The 17,945-nt window shown below is 42.1% G+C and overlaps 1 non-coding gene across 1 annotated transcript; it reads right to left on the bottom strand.

Moving 5' to 3' along the window:
- Window positions 1-16,001: 16,001 nt before the first annotated feature.
- LOC122044687 lies at window positions 16,002-16,108 on the bottom strand. The gene has a single exon (XR_006129708.1). It is a non-coding gene; the product is annotated as a small nucleolar RNA R71 (small nucleolar RNA).
- Between the last annotated feature and the right edge of the window lie 1,837 nt (window positions 16,109-17,945).

A 17,945-nucleotide genomic window follows, 5' to 3' on the forward strand; every position in this document is an offset into this window, starting at 1 on the left:
CATGCAATTCATGCTGCGCCAGGCTCGACGAAATTCCGGGCAACTCATGTGTCGACCAGACGAAGACATCATGATTTCGTTGGAGGCATTGGATCAGTTCCTTCTTCTGCTCCTCCTCCAGATCAGAGGCGATAAAAGTTGTAGTCTCCGATCGGGTCGGGTGAATATGTACTTCCTCTTTTTCTTCATAAATTAAAGAGGCCGGCTTTTCAGTGATGGCATTTACCTCTATTCGGGGTGCCTTCCGAGCAGAGTTGGATTCTGCTCGGACCATCTCGATATAGCATCGCCGAGCTGCTAACTGATCTCCCCGTACTTCTCCCACTTTGTCTTCGACGGGGAACTTCATCTTCTGGTGGAAGGTTGAGACGACCGCTCGGAATTCGCCGAGCGCCGGTCGTCCCAAAATGACGTTGTAGGACGAGGGAGAGTCAACCACCACGAAATTTATTGTCCTGGTCCTCCTGAGCGGCTCCTCTCCCAGCGAGGTAGCCAACCGGATCTGTCCGACCGGCTGAACTTCATTGCCCGTAAACCCGTAGAGGGGGGTCGTCATGGGCTGCAGCTTGGCTCGATCAATTTGCAGCTGATCGAAAGCCTTCTTGAATATGATGTTGACCGAACTCCCTGTGTCAACAAATATGCGGTGAATAGTGTAGTTTACTATTACCGCTTTAATGAGCAGCGCGTCGTCGTGGGGCACTTCAACTCCTTCTAAGTCTCCGGGCCCGAAAGTGATTTCCGTCCACTTGCCCGCTTGGCTACACCGATCACTGGATCTGCAATGCCGAACGCCCGCCTTTCGCTCGGTTGAGTCTCCTCCGCCGCCCCGCAATAACGTTGATCTCGCCCGGGAAGTATTGCTCTTCTCGAGTGGACGGCCGGGACCGTTCTCTGGACGCCCGGCGATTATCCTGCCTCGGAGATCGGTGCCGATCGGGTGTCTGCTGATGTCGCCTCTCGGTGTCCGGTCGCTTCATGAGTCCTTTGTCTCCTATCGGTGGGAGGTGACCGCTGCTCGCCTTCCTAGGAACGGATTGGCCACGAAGGGAAGACTTGACAATCCTTCGTGTTGTGCGATCCGTCCGGTGGAAGGAGCGAACATAGGGTCCACCTCTTCTTTGGCTTGGGCCGCACTTCTTGTACGTGCGACCTGGAGTGGGGGATCGGATTGCTTCGCTCTCGGTCCTCTAGGCTGGTCAGCAGCGTGCTGTTTCCGCTCGGCATGAATAGGTGCCCGCTCGGTAGGAGTTTCCTTTTTCCGGGCGGCTTGTGCTTCTTCCACGTTTATGTATTCGTTGGCCCGATGTAGCATATGATCATAATCTCGGGGCGGCTTTCGGATGAGCGACCGGAAGAAGTCCCCATCCACAAGGCCCTGCGTGAAGGCATTCATCATCGTCTCCGATGTGGCCGTTGGGATATCCATCGCCACTTGGTTGAATCGCTGGATGTAGGCTCGAAGCGATTCTCTCGACTCTTGCTTGATGGCAAACAAGCTGACACTTGTCTTCTGATAACGCCGACTGCTAGCGAAGTGGTGGAGGAAGGCCGTTCGGAAGTCCTTGAAGCTAGTGATGGATCCGTCCGGCAGCCTCCGAAACCACCGTTGAGCCGATCCCGAGAGAGTTGTAAGGAAGACGCGACACTTTACTCCATCTGTATATTGATGGAGTGTAGCTGTGTTATCAAACTTACCCAGATGATCATCCGGGTCCGTTGTTCCGTTGTACTCGCCGATCGTCGGAGGCACGTAGTGCTTGGGTAGAGGGTCTCGTAGAATAGCCTCCGAGAATTGGCGATTGATCCGCTCGGGAGATGAGTCCGCCCGGGGGGCTTTCCCTTTTCTGTCATCCCGCCTTGGAAGAGCCTCTATCTCTTCGAGCTGGTGCGGCTTCAGGGGTGCGAAATAAGGCCCGGTGGAATGCGACGGTGGCTTGAGGTGCGTCCGCTCGGCCACCCGATGCAGATGTTGCTTGTTGCTCCGGCCGCTCGGCTGATGCTTTTTGTTTTAACTCCACAAGTTTGGCGGCCCTCATCTCGACCAAAGCGTCGAGTTCTTCCGTCGAAAGCGTCACCGTGTGTTGTCGTCCAGCCTCGTCCATTGTTCCCGTTCGAATGCAGGTGCGTTCCCACAGACGGCGCCAAATTGATCCTGTCCGAACCAGGGGTCAACGAACGCTGGGGACGTGGCGCTCCCTGCTGGATCCTCGAGTGCTCCGGCGAACCTGCAACAAAACCGAGCCGGGGGGGTGTCCCGGCGACGGCCCTCCGACGCTCAAGTCAGGTGAGGAATGGATGAAGAAAGTGGCTGCAGAATGAAAAGGTGGCTCAAAGATGAAGACCTGTGTCCCTCCGGTGAAGAAATGGAGACCTTATATAGACCTCTCCAAGAAGCCTGGGCGCGCCAATCGAAGCAATCCCCTGCTTTCGACCATGCCCAGGTATGGGTCTGTCAGAAGGGTCATGCCCAGATATGGATCTGTCAGGAAGACGTCCAAGAGGCCATACTGCTACTGTATCAACCTTTCCATGATGTGACGGCAAGATCCTCCATCGTGCGATCTTGTGTACGGCCTAATCATCAGACATGCTTCTGCTGATATCCCATATCCCGAGCCGAGCGCCTAGGTCGCTCGGCCACCTTTGTACCCTCGCCCTTATCTTGGCCGAACGGACAACCCGCTCGGCCCTTCGATCCTCCTGCCTTGGCGTCGGAAACCCAAGCCCATGGATGGGTTATCTCTAGCTCCGCTCGGACCATTACCCGCTTGGCCAGCCCTCCATCCGTCCTTAGGCTGGGACCCTTCAGAAGGTGGGCCCCCCATTCTTACCGCCGGATCAGATAGGCTCCGCACTGCCCGGTGCTTATCCGCCCGGGGGCGCCTCCAAGCCCATGGAGGGTGCCCTCCACCCAGCGTCTAGGGCTCCTCTAGCTCCATGGAGGGCACCTCCTGCTCTACTGCGCAGAGTCTTCAAGCAGTGCACCCGAGGCGCCTCCAAGCTCCATGGAGAGCGCCTCGGGTACTATTCATCCGAGGCTTTAAGGCTTTTTCACTCCCTACAAGATATGTTAGTCCAAAATATAAAACATATCCTGCAAAACAGAGTTTAGCACAATAATATAAGAAATAATAAGCCATTTTGACAGTCTTCGGACTATCCAGTTCTGACTTCGGATTTCCATCCAGAAACTCTAGGTCGAACCGACGCATATTGTTCCCTCACTGGGGAACACGTCCTCACCTACTCCACTCAGGAGAGTTTACCTGTTGCCAGACCGGTCCTCCAGATCGGCTGGACTTTTGCTCAGCACCCGAGGCTCCAGGACTTTCTGCTGGGCGTTTGCTCCATGACCCGTCCAGTCTTCCACCCGGTTCGCGACACCAGGATTTCAACCTAGAGTCTCCGACTCTAGGATTTTTTTCTCGAAGCACTCGACCTGCCAAGACTTTCCGTCTAGGGTTACCACCCCCTAGGACCTAGGGTTACCACCCCCTAGGGTTTTTCACCTGCCTAACCACAGCTAGGTCTTTTCTTCACCTAGGGTTACCACCTCCTAGGATTTTCCACCTACCTAGAATCCACTAGGATGTTTGCCTAAGATAACTTAGAACTTTCCTGTGAGCTCAATCAAACTTGTTAGATCATAAGACAACTTAACTTTGGACCCTTTGACATAATAAAAACTCAAGTTTGATCGTCTGGTGCTCCTTGCACCAACAATCTCCACTCCCTCCAGGTCCCTCAGGCCAAAGCTGATCTCGGGCCCTTCGACCCTCTCCTTGTTGTAGCCCACGGTATGAATCTCGAGTCGCTGAGTGTGTGACTTCCTCGCCTGGTTGGAATCACCACCAGTCATCCCACCAGCGATCATTCCTATTTTTCCCTGAGCAGCGTTGCTCCTGTTCTCCTCCTCTCGAGCCGAAGGCTTGCCCCACTGGCAAATGCTCGGGTGAGACTTGGGTTGTTCCTTCGCTGGGGCTGGTGGTGTTGAGACTCGACCGTCATCCTTTTTTCTTCCCTTCGCCCGACTTATCGGTGCTATGTCTCCGATCATGAGATGGTGATCGATGGTGATAACCCCTTGGAGACGACTTGCTAGCTATCGACATCAGGTCGTAGCAGTCCCGGGTGTTGTGTGTCACTGACTGATGGAGCGAACAAAATATTAGCATCTATATTTTACATTTTGCAGCCTTTGGCGATCGGTTGTGCAGCCTTTGGCGATCGGCTGTCACATGCTACACAGCATGCGTCCTAGGCTCATGGTGTAGCTGGGCTTCTCCCGATTGAGACCTCTTAGGGGGTTGATGGTTGCTCAGTTACCGCCATTCAGATGCTCCTATAGGCTGGGCGGGCGTCTCCCTCCTCCTCGCCGCCTGGGCTTCTTCTACGTTGATATACTCGGTCGCATTCTTTTGCAAGTGGTCGAAGTCCCTTAGTTACTTTCGAATGAGTGATCGGAAGAACTCGCCCTCAGTGAGCCCCTGGGTGAAGGCGTTTACCAGTATGTCTGAGGAGACTGCTGGGATGTCCATAGCCACCTGATTGAAGTGATGGATGTAGGCCCTCAATGCTTCCTTGGGCCCCTGCTTCAGCGAGAACAAATTCACACTCGTTTTCTGATGGCTATGACTGCTAGCGAAGTGGTATAGGAACGCTGCTCAGAAGTCCTTGAAACTGTGGATTGATCCATCTGGCAACCTCTTGAACCAGTGTGGTGCCGACCCAGAGAGAGTGGTAAGAAAGACTTCACACTTCACTCCATCAGTGTACTGATGAAGAGTAGCCGCGTTGTCAAATTTTGGCAAATGGTCGTCCGGGTCGGTAGTTTCGTTATACTCCCCGATTGCTAGCGACGTGTAGTGCCTTGGCAGAGGGTCATTCATAATCCTCTCCGAAAATTACTAATTGATTCGTTCGGGTGAATCATCCTCCCTAGGTGCCTTTCCTTTCCTTCTGTCTAAACGGGTGCATAATCTGAAGAAGACCCCTGATCCTTGTCTGCTCAACCTCGTTCCTCTGATGGGGTCCTGAACAGTGCTCGGTGGAAGGGGATAGGCGCATTGGGTGCTTCCCCATACGTGCCAGCCGGCTTCTTGCTATTACCCCGAGCAGATACTCAATCCGCTCGGTCACTATGCTCAGCTGGTCGACCAGCGGCTGATGTTGCGAGCTCCTGCGTTTGGCGTCCGACCAACGCCTATTGTTATTGATGCTCCACTATCTTGGTTGCTCGAGCTTGTACCAGCATGTTGAGCTCCTCTTGTGTCAGCATCACCGTGGTGAATCATCTAGCGCCCATGCAAGCTACGTTCCCATAGACAGCGCCAAAATGATCCTGTCCAAAAGTGGGAAGGTGGAAAACTGGGGTTGTGGTGGCTTCGCTGACCGACTATAGACTTCGCTCCGCTTTGCAAAATAAGAAACATCAGTTCCGAGCAAGGGAAAGGGTCCTCGGAATTGTCCCTTGATGTGCGTAGATTATATGCACTTTTATGCATGTTTTGACGCACATTCACATACTTTACGCATGTTTTGTCTATGCATTTTTTACCCCTTATCTTACTTTCAACATAATTACTCTTCTTTATTCGGAGATCTGCTCTTTCTGGATTTTCTATTGACAAGAGTCAAAATTGGAGAGAAATTAGCATTTGAGGTCGATCCGGGCAGCAACTAAAGGCAAACTGCACTAGGTCGTGTAACTCACACAGGCCATGTCAAAGAAGCAGAACAAGAACTACTAGGTCGTGTGAAGTCACACGATCGTGTGGCCTTGCCAGAGAAGGAGCAAGGCACGACTGTGTGACCCACACGACTGTGTGGCCTCACCAGAGAAGGAGCAAGGCACGACTATGTGACCCACACGGTCGTGTCATCCCACAAGAACATCCAGAGAGCAAGCAAAGGTTGCCCGTGTGAATCCACATGGACGTACAGCATCTCCAGAAAGCAAGAGCAGCTAGGCCGTGTGAGCCACACGACCGTGTGGCTCATCCAGAACCAAAGAAGAACACGATCGTGTGAATCCACACGACCATGTCATCCCAGCCGTGAGCCAGAAGGAAGAGGCTGTTGTTGGATCGAGATGCGCTAGAGGGGGGGTGAATAGCGCTCGTGGCTATTTCGTTCTTCGATTATCAGAATCGTATCAAGTACGTTGTTCGAGTATAAGCGCAGCGGAAAGAAATAGAAACAAATACAAACAAAGACACGGAAAGATTTACTTCGTTCGGAGCCTGTGGCGACTCCTACTCGAAGGCCCGCGATCCTTGATCGCTTTCCGTGGGCAACAACTATAAGTACGAAAAAGAGTTACAGCTTTGAAGTACAAGTAAATAAAGAAAACTAATGGTACCGACGACAAGAACAGAGTCTTGGAGCTTCGGGGGAGACTTGTAGCAAGACTTCCGGATGTCTTTTAGAGCAAGACGTTGGAGATAGAAGACTTGAAACTTGTTATCTTGGTGCTGCTGCTCGAGATCCCTTAAGGGTCAAGGCGCCTTGAAGCCCTTCAAGGCGCCTTAAACAGTCAGAGTCACCGGAGATCAGCACAGACTTGGTCGAACTTCATCCAGTTCAAGGCGCCTTCACCTCAAGGCGCCTTCAACCTTCGAGCCAAGGCGCCTTGAACTTCATCTAAGGCGCCCCCAACCTTCTGCGCTGGCTTTTCCTGGTTCGCGCCCAAGCTCCATGGAGGCGCCTCGGACACTGCTCATCCGAGTTGTAACTTGCTCCTTGGTTCCCGCAAAATGTGTTAGTCCCAAACACATACCTGCAAAACAAACATAAAGCATAATAAAAGTGATAATGATAGTCTCCTGACTATCCGAGTCGACTTCGGTTTCCAACCGAAACCTTAGGTCGACTCGACGCCTCGTTCCCTCTACGGGAACGCGTCCTCACCTACTCCACCTGGGAGATTTACCTGCCAGTACGATCCTCCAGATCGACTGGACTTTTGCTCGGCACTCGATGCTTCCGGACTTTCTGCTGAACATCCGCTTCACCGGCCAGTTCAGACTTTCACCTGGATCGCGACACCAGGACTTTTCACCTAGGGTTACCACCCCTAGGACTTTTGCCTGAAGCCATCGACCTGCCAAGACTTTCCGCATAGGGTTACCACCCCCTATGACCTAGGGTTACCACCCCCTAGGGTTTTTTCCTTTGCCTAACCGCAGCTAGGACTTTTCTCCACCTAGGGTTACCACCCCCTAGGACCTAGGGTTACCACCCCCTAGGGTTTTTCACCTGCCTAACTGCAGTTAGGACTTTTCCTAAAATACTCATTCAACATGTTAGATCACAACACACCTTAACTTTGAATCCTTTGCCATTATCAAAACTCAGGTTCGATCGTTAGATGCTTCCCGCACCAACAATCTCCCCCTTTTTGATTATGGCAACAAGAAATTCAAAGTTAAGAAAAAAACATGCGATAACAAATAGATGCATTAAGTTTTAACCAAGCTTAAGTAAGTAAACTTTAAATGCAAGCACAGTTAAGCTGGAAACTTTTAACTTTGTAATACTAAACTCCCCCTTAATAAAAGCCCTCCTTTTTGTTTTTTGAATTTTCCTACTTTTGAATTTTCCTACTCTCCCCCTTTGCCATATATCAAAATATACCAGTGTGAAAGAAGTCTGAATTTTTTAGCAAGTTAGTTTGATGCTTAACTTTTTAAAGAGGGATAAGAGTAGACAAGATTTTAAAATTTATCACCTTTTTAAAAAAATCTGAAATTTTTAAACACTAGTAATACTTAGAAAAATTTGAAATAGCTTTTATAACACTTAGCTTTGTTATAATTAATTTTCATTGTTTAATTTTTTGCTAAGTGAAATAAAAATTAAAAAATAAGAATTTTTCTTTTGAAACATTGACTTAGCTTTTAATTTTCATTGTTATAGAAATCACTTAGCTAAGCCTTTTGCAAACTTGACTTTTGAAGGAGTCTTCAAGGGTGATTTTGAAAAGATGTAAAAGTTAGAAAATGTAGCTAAAGTTTTAAGTATTTTAGCTTAAAAACATTCTCAAGTTTGAAAGATATTTAGTTTAAAGTCTTTTGTTAGCAAAGAGGGAGTAGCTAAATGTTTAGTTAAGTTAAATTCAGTTTGTCGTTAAGTCCAAGTATGAGTCAAGTTAATTAAATTTTAAATTTGATTTGATTAGGTATCAGAGCCCTAAATTACAAGCATGCTAAATCTAAATATTTCTATTTGAAAAGTTTTTTTTCAAAAGATATTTAATTAAATTTGAAAAGCTCTTCAATAAAAACTTGATAATTAGTTTGACTCCGTTCACTCCCCCTTAACTAATGCAAACATGAATCCCTATAATGAGTCCTAGAGTCCTAGAGTCCTAGAGTCCAAAAATATAATGGGTCTTTTATATTTTGTTGGATTTTTCATCTCACCCATTCTAGGTTTTCAGGCATGTTTGGCTTATGAGTAAGTGTCAGATAAAATAAACTTTGTCAATTAAGATTATTGAAAATATAAGTTTGAATTTCAAATTAGTAAATATTAAACTTGAAGACTATAGTGAAAATTAATTGGAGTTAACATTTGCAGTCATAATATGATTTGAGAAGAAAAGATTTTTAAACCCTTTTAATATTTTGAAATTAATTGAATAATATTCTGAAAAAGTTTAAATGATTTTGGAATGATTTTTCAAAGATTTAGAAATAATTTTAAAATGTTTTTGAAAAGATTTTTCAAAGATTTTTGAAATTAAGTTTAAAATGATTTTGAAATGATTTTTAAAAGATTTTTGAAATAAATTTTTAAAAGATTTTGAATAATTTTAAAATGATTTTGAAATGATTTTTCAAATATTTTAAAAGATTTTAAAATGATTTTGAAAAGATTTTAAAAGAATTTTGAAAATATTTTTAAAATGATTTTAAAATGATTTTGAAAGATTTTTGAAATGATTTTGAAAGGATTTTGAAATTAAGTTTAAAAGATTTTGAAATGATTTTTAAAAGATTTTTAAATAATTTTGAAAAGATTTTGAAAATGATTTTGAAATTAAGTTTAAAAGATTTTGAAATGATTTTTAAAAGATTTTTAAATAATTTTGAAAAGATTTTTAAATAATTTTGAAAAGATTTTGAAATTAAGTTTAAAATGATTTTGAAATGATTTTAAAATATTTTTGAAATAAATTTTTAAAAGATTTTAAAATGATTTTGAAATGATTTTTCAAATATTTTAAAAGATTTTAAAATGATTTTGAAAAGATTTTAAAAGAATTTTGAAAAGATTTTTAAAATGATTTTAAAATGATTTTGAAAAGATTTTTAAAATGATTTTGAAAAGATTTTAAATTGATTTTGAAAGATTTTAAATTAATTTTGAAATTGATTTTGAAAATTAATTTTGAAAAGATTTTGAAATGATTTTTAAAATAATTTTACAAATAAATTTTAAAAGATTTTGAAACGATTTTTAAAATATTTTAAAATATTTTAAAATGATTTTGAAAAGATTTTTGAAATAATTTTAAAAGATTTTGAAATGATTTTAGAATAAATTTTAAAAGATTTTGAAATGATTTTTAAAATAATTTAAAAGATTTTAAAATGATTTTGAAAAGATTTTTGAAATAATTTTAAAAGATTTTGAAATGATTTTAGAATAAATTTTAAAAGATTTTGAAATGATTTTTAAAATATTTTAAAAGATTTTAAAATGATTTTGAAAAAAATTTTGAAATAATTTTAAAAGATTTTTAAAATGATTTTGAAAAGATTTTAAATTGATTTTGAAATAATTTTGAATAGATTTTGAAAGATTTTTGAAATAATTTTGAAAGATTTTGAAATAGATTATAAAAGATTTTGAAATAATTTTAAAATGATTTTGGAATGATTTTGAAAGATTTTTGAAATAGATTTTTAAAATGATTTTGAAATTAAGTTTTAAAAGAGTTTTAAAATAATTTTGAAAAGATTTTGAAAATGATTTTGAAATTTTTCAAATAAATTTTAAATTGATTTCATTAAAAAACATTACGAATTTAATTTTGAATTTGAACTTTTAATTCCTTAGTCATCTCACTCGATCTAAATTGTCAATCAGGGAACCCTATAATTGTTGTGAGATGAATTATGGTTGAATTTTGGGGTAAGGTTTAACTTTGTGTTAGATTCAGGTTTAGCTTTGGGTTCAACAAGTAAGCATTCTTTGGATAAACTTCTGGGCTATGGTGAGTCACAAGGAACTCATTAAAGTAACCATGCCTTCGAGGTTTCTCAAATAGTCCTACCCATTAGACTTAATACTAAACCCTGGTCTAACTAGTTAGGATCCATTTAAGGGTAGCTTCGGTCAGTTCCACTTGGCCAAATGCACCAGGTCGAAGCCATATCTTCCTAGACATGCGATGCCCAAGTTTCCCTAACGTACTATCATCCAAAAACTTCACCGGTACTGTGGTTAAAGTTAAACTCAGTCCTTTTTAAACTGTCCTTAATTATCCTGCCGGGTAATCTACTCTTGTTTTACCCATTTCGGGTAAATTAGGTTCAGTTACCCTGTCGGGTAGTTCAATTGGAGGTGCCAGCTAGTTTGGATCCACCATCTATTTTTCAATTTAGAATTTCGAATTTAAATTAAATTTGAATTTTGAATTTGAATTTTTGATTTAGAGTTTCGAATTTAGAATTTCGAATTTGATTTAGAATTTTGAATTTTTGATTTAGAATTTCGAATTTAAATTAAATTTGAATTTTGAATTTGACTTTTTGAATTTATAGTTTAATTTCGAATTTTAAATTTAGATTTTGTAATTTAATTTTGAATTTTTAATTTAGATTTTGTAATTTAATTTTGAATTTTTAATTTAGATTTGAATTTTAAATTTAGATTTTGAATTTTAAATTTAATTTATTTTTAGTATCGTTTTTCTTTTTGCTCCCCCTGGATCACGGCCTCGATGTGGTCTATCGAGGTAGTATATTTGATCCTTCGGGACCCAATATTGACCAAATCTAACTTGATTGATCAATTTGGACTTGGGGACCCATGCTTGGACTGATTTACTACTTTGTTTGTTTATTAAAGATAAATAGGATTTATATTTCTTTTTACTTTTGTATCCTAGCCCAGTTCTATTGTAGACAGCTCTTTGTGTCCCAAGAATTAGATCCAAATTCTTGGAACCCAGAGAGAACTTTTCTAGAGTAATTTTTAACTCGTTTAACTGATTTTTCAGATTTGAATTTTCTTTCTCAAGTCGTTGTACTTGAGTTGAATCTTCAGTTAAAGATTTTGAGTTAGTTACTCCTTTAAGAGTGGTTATTTCTCTTAAAAGTGACTTAATTTTCAAATTTGACTTAGCTAATTTGCGAAGTAAATAATTGACTAAATTATTGAGTCTAGGAATACTTACAGCGGAGTCTAGTCCTTCGGAAACGGATGCGGATCCGTGGCTTTGCTAAGAGTCGGCTTCTGACTCGCTCTCGGATTCGCTGATCTGGTCCCGGGCCATCAATGCAAGTAAACTTGTTTGGTTGAGTTCGTCGTCTTCGTCCTCTGAAGAAGATTCGTCCCAGGTTGCCTTTAGAGCCTTCTTTCTTCTTTGCTTCTTGGCTTCCTTTTGATTGGGGCAGTTGGCCTTGATATGGCCCTTCTGGTTGCACCCGTAACATGTGACTTCAAATTTTGTCTTTGATTGGGCCTCCTTGGATTGAACTGCCTTCTTCAGATCTTTCTTGTTGAATCCCTTCTTCTTCTTGTAGAGTTTCTTTACAAGATTCACAAATTCGCCGGCCAGTTCATCTTCTGAATCTTCTGAATCGGATTCATCTTCTGATTCCGATTCAACTTTTCGCCGTCCTCTTGATTCCCGTGTTCGACTCGTTCCTGCAACCAAAGCAATCCCTTTCTCGGATGGCCGTGCATTAGTCTATTCATGGAGTTCGAATTCACTAAACAATTCATCTAATTTTAAGGAAGACAAATCCTTAGAGACTTTATAGGCATCTACCATTGATGCCCATAGTGTACTCCTAGGGAATGAGTTAAGGGCATACCTTATTATATCTCTGTTTTCTACCTTCTGCCCGATTCCATGTAGAGAATTTAGGATATCTTGAATTCGGGCGTGCAAAGAGCTTGCCGTCTCGCCTTCCTGCATTTTCAAATTGTATAGTTTATTTAATAACAAATCACGCTTACTTACCTTGGTTTCCGAGGTGCCCTCGTGTAGTTCGATCAGTTTCTCCCATAGTTCCTTTGCGGAGGAGAATGGACCGACTCTGTTGAGCTCTTCTTTGGTCAGACCGCATTGGATGGTGCAGGTGGCTTTGGCGTCGGCTTCCACCTTCTTGATAAATGCGGGCTCCCAGTTTTCACAGGATGTAGGCTTACCATCGGTACCAGTTGGTAGTTGTAGTCCTGTTCTGACGATCATCCAGGTGTCGAACTGGATCTTTAGATATATTTCCATTCTCCCCTTCCAATATCCGAAGTCTTCTCCGGAAAATAGTGGGGGGCGAACGGTGCTATATCCTTCTAGTTGGGCCATTTAGATCTAAAAGAACAAAAAACAACAAGATATATTCCAAGACTGAGTCTTGGATTAATAGTGTGGGAAGAGAATAGTAATAATTACGAGCTCGAGTGGTGTTGCACCAACTTCGGGCAAAAAAAAAAAAATCGATTAGTAAAAAGAAATTAGAATATAGCTATGAGGTTAAATTCTAATTGACTCCGAACAAAACCACGAAAAAAAAAATTGTCTTGAATAGTGGTTGCACTGATTCAAGACGACCCCGCTCTGATACCAATTGTTGGATCGAGATGCGCTAGAGGGGGGGTGAATAGCGCTCGTGGCTATTTCGTTCTTCGATTATTGGAATTGTATCAAGTACGTCGTTCGAGTATAAGCGCAGCGGAAAGAAATAGAAACAAATACAAACAAAGACACGAAAGATTTACTTCGTTCGGAGCCTGTGGCGACTCCTACTCGAAGGCCCGCGATCCTTGATCGCTTTCCGTGGGCAACAACTATAAGTACGAAAAAGAGTTACAGCTTTGAAGTACAAGTAAATAAAGAAAACTAATGGTACCGACGACAAGAACAGAGTCTTGGAGCTTCGGGTCGTCGGAGACTTGTAGCAGCACTTCCGGATGTCTTTTAGAGCAGCACGTTGGAGACAGAAGACTTGAAACTTGTTATCTTGGTGCTGCTGCTCGAGATCCCTTATAAAGGGTGTTCAAGGCGCCTTGAAGCCCTTCAAGGCGCCTTAAACAGGCCGAGTCACCCGCGGAGATCAGCACAGACTTGGTCGAACTTCATCCAGTTCAAGGCGCCTTCAGCCTACCCAAGGCGCCTTCAACCTTCGAGCCAAGGCGCCTTGAACTTCATCTAAGGCGCCTCCAACCTTCTGCGCTGGCTTTTCCTGGTTCGCACCCGAGGCGCCTCCAAGCTCCATGGAGGCGCCTCGGACACTGTTCATCCGAGTTGTAACTTGCTCCTTGGTTCCTGCAAAATGTGTTAGTCCCAAACACATACCCTGCAAAACAAAGTTAGCACAGAAAGCATAATAGAAGTGATAATGATAGTCTCCGGACTATCCGAGCCTGACTTCGGGTTTCCAACCGGAAACCTTAGGTCGACTCGACGCCTACTGTTCCCTCTACGGGGAACGCGTCCTCACCTACTCCACTCAGGAGATTTACCTGTTGCCAGTGCGATCCTCCGGATCGACTAGACTTTTGCTCAGCACTCGATGCTTCCGGACTTTCTGCTGGACATCCACTTCCCGGCTAGTCTAGACTTTCACCTGGTTCGTGACACCAGGACTTTCCACCTAGGGTTACCACCCCCTAGGACTTTTGCCTGAAGCCACCGACCTGCCAAGACTTTCCGCATAGGGTTACCACCCCCTATGACCTAGGGTTACCACCCCCTAGGGTTTTTCCCTTTGCCTAACCGCAGCTAGGACTTTTCTCCACCTAGGGTTACCACCCCCTAGGACCTAGGGTTACCACCCCCTAGGGTTTTTCACCTGCCTAACCGCAGTTAGGACTTTTCCTGAAATACTCATTCAACATGTTAGATCACAACACACCTTAACTTTGAATTCTTTGCCATTATCAAAACTCAGGTTCGATCGTTAGATGCTTCCCGCACCAACAGCTGTGTGGATCCACACGGCCTTGTCACGGGTCGTGTGGTGCTTGTGCCCTGCTCTATAAAAGGGGGTTTCTTCCCTTTTCTTGGAGGAGGAAGGCTCTCCCTTGGGGAGATCCATCTTAGTGCTGATCTTCATCTTCTCTGACCTTGATTTGATGATCTGAGGTCGTCTCCATCTCTACATCGACTCCAGAAGCTAAGGATTGGTTTCGAAGATCACTCATCGCCATTTGGATAAACATTTCTCTTTTTTTCTCTCGATTTGGATTGGAATGCTTGTAATATTTATGTCTTCAGTTCTTTATCTTTGTGTTATGGAGTAGATCTATTGTTCTAGGATTAAGGGAGTAATTATGATGTGATTTGATATATGAACTCATGGATATGCTAATTTCCTATCTAGATGATGTTAGCATGTCTTATATCTATTCAATCTTGTGTGGATCTATGTGTTTGGACTTAATTATCATGTTTGATTGAATGTTTGTGATACTTGTGGATCCCGTAGAGGAATGCCCTAGATCGTATGATTGAGAGACGCTAGTGATAGGAAGCCCCGCTAACGGACGTCTAGGGTGTCATCTTGAAAGGTTAAGTAAGTCTCTATAAGGAGGTGAGATGGTTGAATGCAATTATCACCTTCATTACTATGTACATTAGATAGAGTATGTGTTTCTGTGTTGTATAACCGAGGGACACTAGTGGCAGGCAAATCCCGCTAACGGACTTCATAGGAATCATATCTATCTGGTTGCTAGTGATGTCGATCTAGGTCCCTTGTCGGTTGTCTTCTGCAGGAGAGAATCAGCTACTTTCTACAAATGCATGTTAATTGAGGATATGAATTGGTGAGTCATGTTGCATTGATGAATATCACAATGAAACCGAATTCCTAGAACACTCGTAAAAACCAAGTTTCTCATTTGCTTTTCTATTTCTTTGCCTTGTTTCTTTACTTAACACATTTCCTATCTTAGTCGATTGTTTAGCTAATTTTTCGTGAGACATTTCTAGTGATTATAACCAGTCCCTGTGGGTTCGATATCTTTTATTATTGACGACGAAACCGTGCACTTACGGTTGTGTAATAAGTTTTTGACGTCGTTGTCGAGAACTACGCTTATAACATTAGAGATAATCATTTGAGTTAGACTAAACTTTTTTTCTTCTCTATTTCATATTTGTAACTAGTCTTAGGAATTTTGTTTATGCAATTTTACTTTACACTCTTTATTTCTTTTTCTACAGTCTTCCTTTTTGCAATTCAAATTTTGCATTTTATATTTTCAGCATTTTAGTTTAATTTCTGCAATTTTAAAATCTATGATAAAAAAAAAATTATAATCTTGTTCTTGTATACGTAGATCTAACTTTGCAGGAGATTTATTACCCCTTGATCCTGAGATTGATAGAACTTTTCATAGAAGAAGAATCTTTCAAAGACATTAAGAAGAACAAGAACATTCAGTTATGGCAAACAAACCATTGAATGATTACGCTATACCATACGCATGAGGGCTTCGGTCTAACATCACCAAACCACCCATTGAAGCCAATAATTTTGAATAAAGCCTGCGATAATCACCATGGTACAACAGAACCACTTTTGGGACGGACCACATGAAGATCCGAACCAACATCTTGAAGTCTTTTATGAAATCTGCAGCACAATGAAAGTGAAGGTATTCCAGCAAAGGTAGTAAGACTTTTATTGTTTAAGTTTTCTTTGAGAGATAGAGCCAAATACTGGCTAAATTCTTTGCCAGCCAATAGTATATCCACTTGGGAGTAATGTGAGTAACAATTTCTGGACAAATTCTATTCTCCTGGCAAAACTGCTCATATAAGAAATATGATAGCAAGCCTTAGACAGTCAAACTCCGAATCATTATTTGAAGCATGAGATAGATTTAATAATATGCTCAGACAATGCCCGCATCATGGACTTAAAAAATGGCTAGTGCTACATACATTTTATAACGACATTAACTACCATACAAAAGTGTCTCTAGATTCTGTAGCTGGAGGGGTACTAATGAACAAAAGTCTAGATGAGGCTGAGGATATCATTGAAAGTGTAGCTTAGAACCATCATCAGTGGGCATCAAAAAGATGTGGAGGCTATTCATCTACCAACCCAATTAAAGCATCAGGAAAATTTGACGTAGATGCAATCACTTTAATGTCTGCAAAGCTTGATGCTCTGACCAAAAAGCTGGAGAATATGGGAACAAATACAAGCATGGTTAATGCAGTAGTATGTGTATGTGAAACCTGTGGAAGCATGGACCACGCTCAAGACTCATGTCCATTGGGAGCTATATTTGCATAAATTAATCAACTTAAGTAGTGCGACGCTATTGTGAGTTATAATCAAAGGTAAAATAATCTATATTCCAACACATACAACCCCGGGTGGAAGAATCATCTAAATTTTTCTTATCGTAATACCCAAGAGCAAGGACCATCCATGGGAGCTAGACCAAGCTACCAGCCTGGACAACAAAGCTATCAATAGCAACAATCTTCTTAAGGTTGTCAACTATCCAAATTGGAGAAAATGCTTGAAAAAATTATTTCTAACAAAAATGAATTGAAGCAAGAAATCAAGATGCTTAATTTGAGAATGGATAGTTCTGAGAAACATCATAAAATGCAAGATAACCAAATTGCTCAGATAGCTTCATCATCCTCAAGAGCACCAGGAACATTTCTAAGAAACCCTGATGTCAACCCAATGGAACACTGTAATAAAATCGAGCTTCGGAGCGGATGGACCTTGGGAGATCCCCAAGTGACTGCTCAAAAAGGGATTGAAATTCAAGAAGAACTCTCTCCTCCAACACTTAAAACAGTTCAGATATAAGATGTTGAGGAGAATACCAAGAAGGTTGAAGGGACTCTTCCACTCCACCCACAAAGCCAAACAATTCCTTTTTCGCAAAGACTAGCTATGACAAAAAAAATGAAGAATTCGGCAGGTTTCTTGATAAAGTCAAAGACATCTGTGTTGAAGTCCTCTTAATTGATGTTATTCAACAAATGCCAAAGTTTGCCAAGTTTCTAAAGGACATTATATCCAATCGAAGAAAGAAAGGAGAGATCAAGACGGTAGCTTTAACTAAAGAATGCAGCGCTCTATTTGAGAAGAGCACTTCCCCAAAGCCCCAAGAGCCCAGAAGCTTTTACATTCCTTGCACTATAGGACCTGAATTCATAGAAATTTTTTTTGTGATTTGTGGGCAAGTGTTAGCCTCATACCATATTCAATTTGTAATAAGGTAGGTCTCAAAAACTTTAAACTCCCTACCATGACACTGTAATTAGCTGATTATTCTTGCAGGTACCCTATGAGTATTATTGAAGATGTGCCGGTAGAAGTGGGTGGCTGCATCATACCCACAGATTTTGTTGTGTTGGATATAGAGGAAGAGTTGGAAATTCCAATTATACTAGTAGACCTTTCCTTGCAATAGCTGGGGCCATCATTGATGTAAAAAATCATAAGATTTCTTTAGTTATCGGTAAGGAAAGGTTAGAGTATGATTTATCTAATTCTCTTAACCATGTCTCTTCTTTCCTGGTAAGCATGTGCAGCGAAGCAGATGCTTACAAAGTTGAGGAATGGAACTTCCATCCTCATGGAAGGCCGCCGGATGAAGTACATGATCCGACAAGTATTAAGAGAAAACCTCCAATTAATAATGAGAAGTACCTCTTCCCTCTGAGGGCAAAAATGAAGGAAGAAGCCACAACATCAACCCAAGGAGAAAAATCCATGCCT

The sequence above is a fragment of the Zingiber officinale genome, chromosome 2A (assembly GCF_018446385.1).
Source record: "Zingiber officinale cultivar Zhangliang chromosome 2A, Zo_v1.1, whole genome shotgun sequence".
Classification (NCBI taxonomy): Eukaryota; Viridiplantae; Streptophyta; class Magnoliopsida; order Zingiberales; family Zingiberaceae; genus Zingiber; species Zingiber officinale.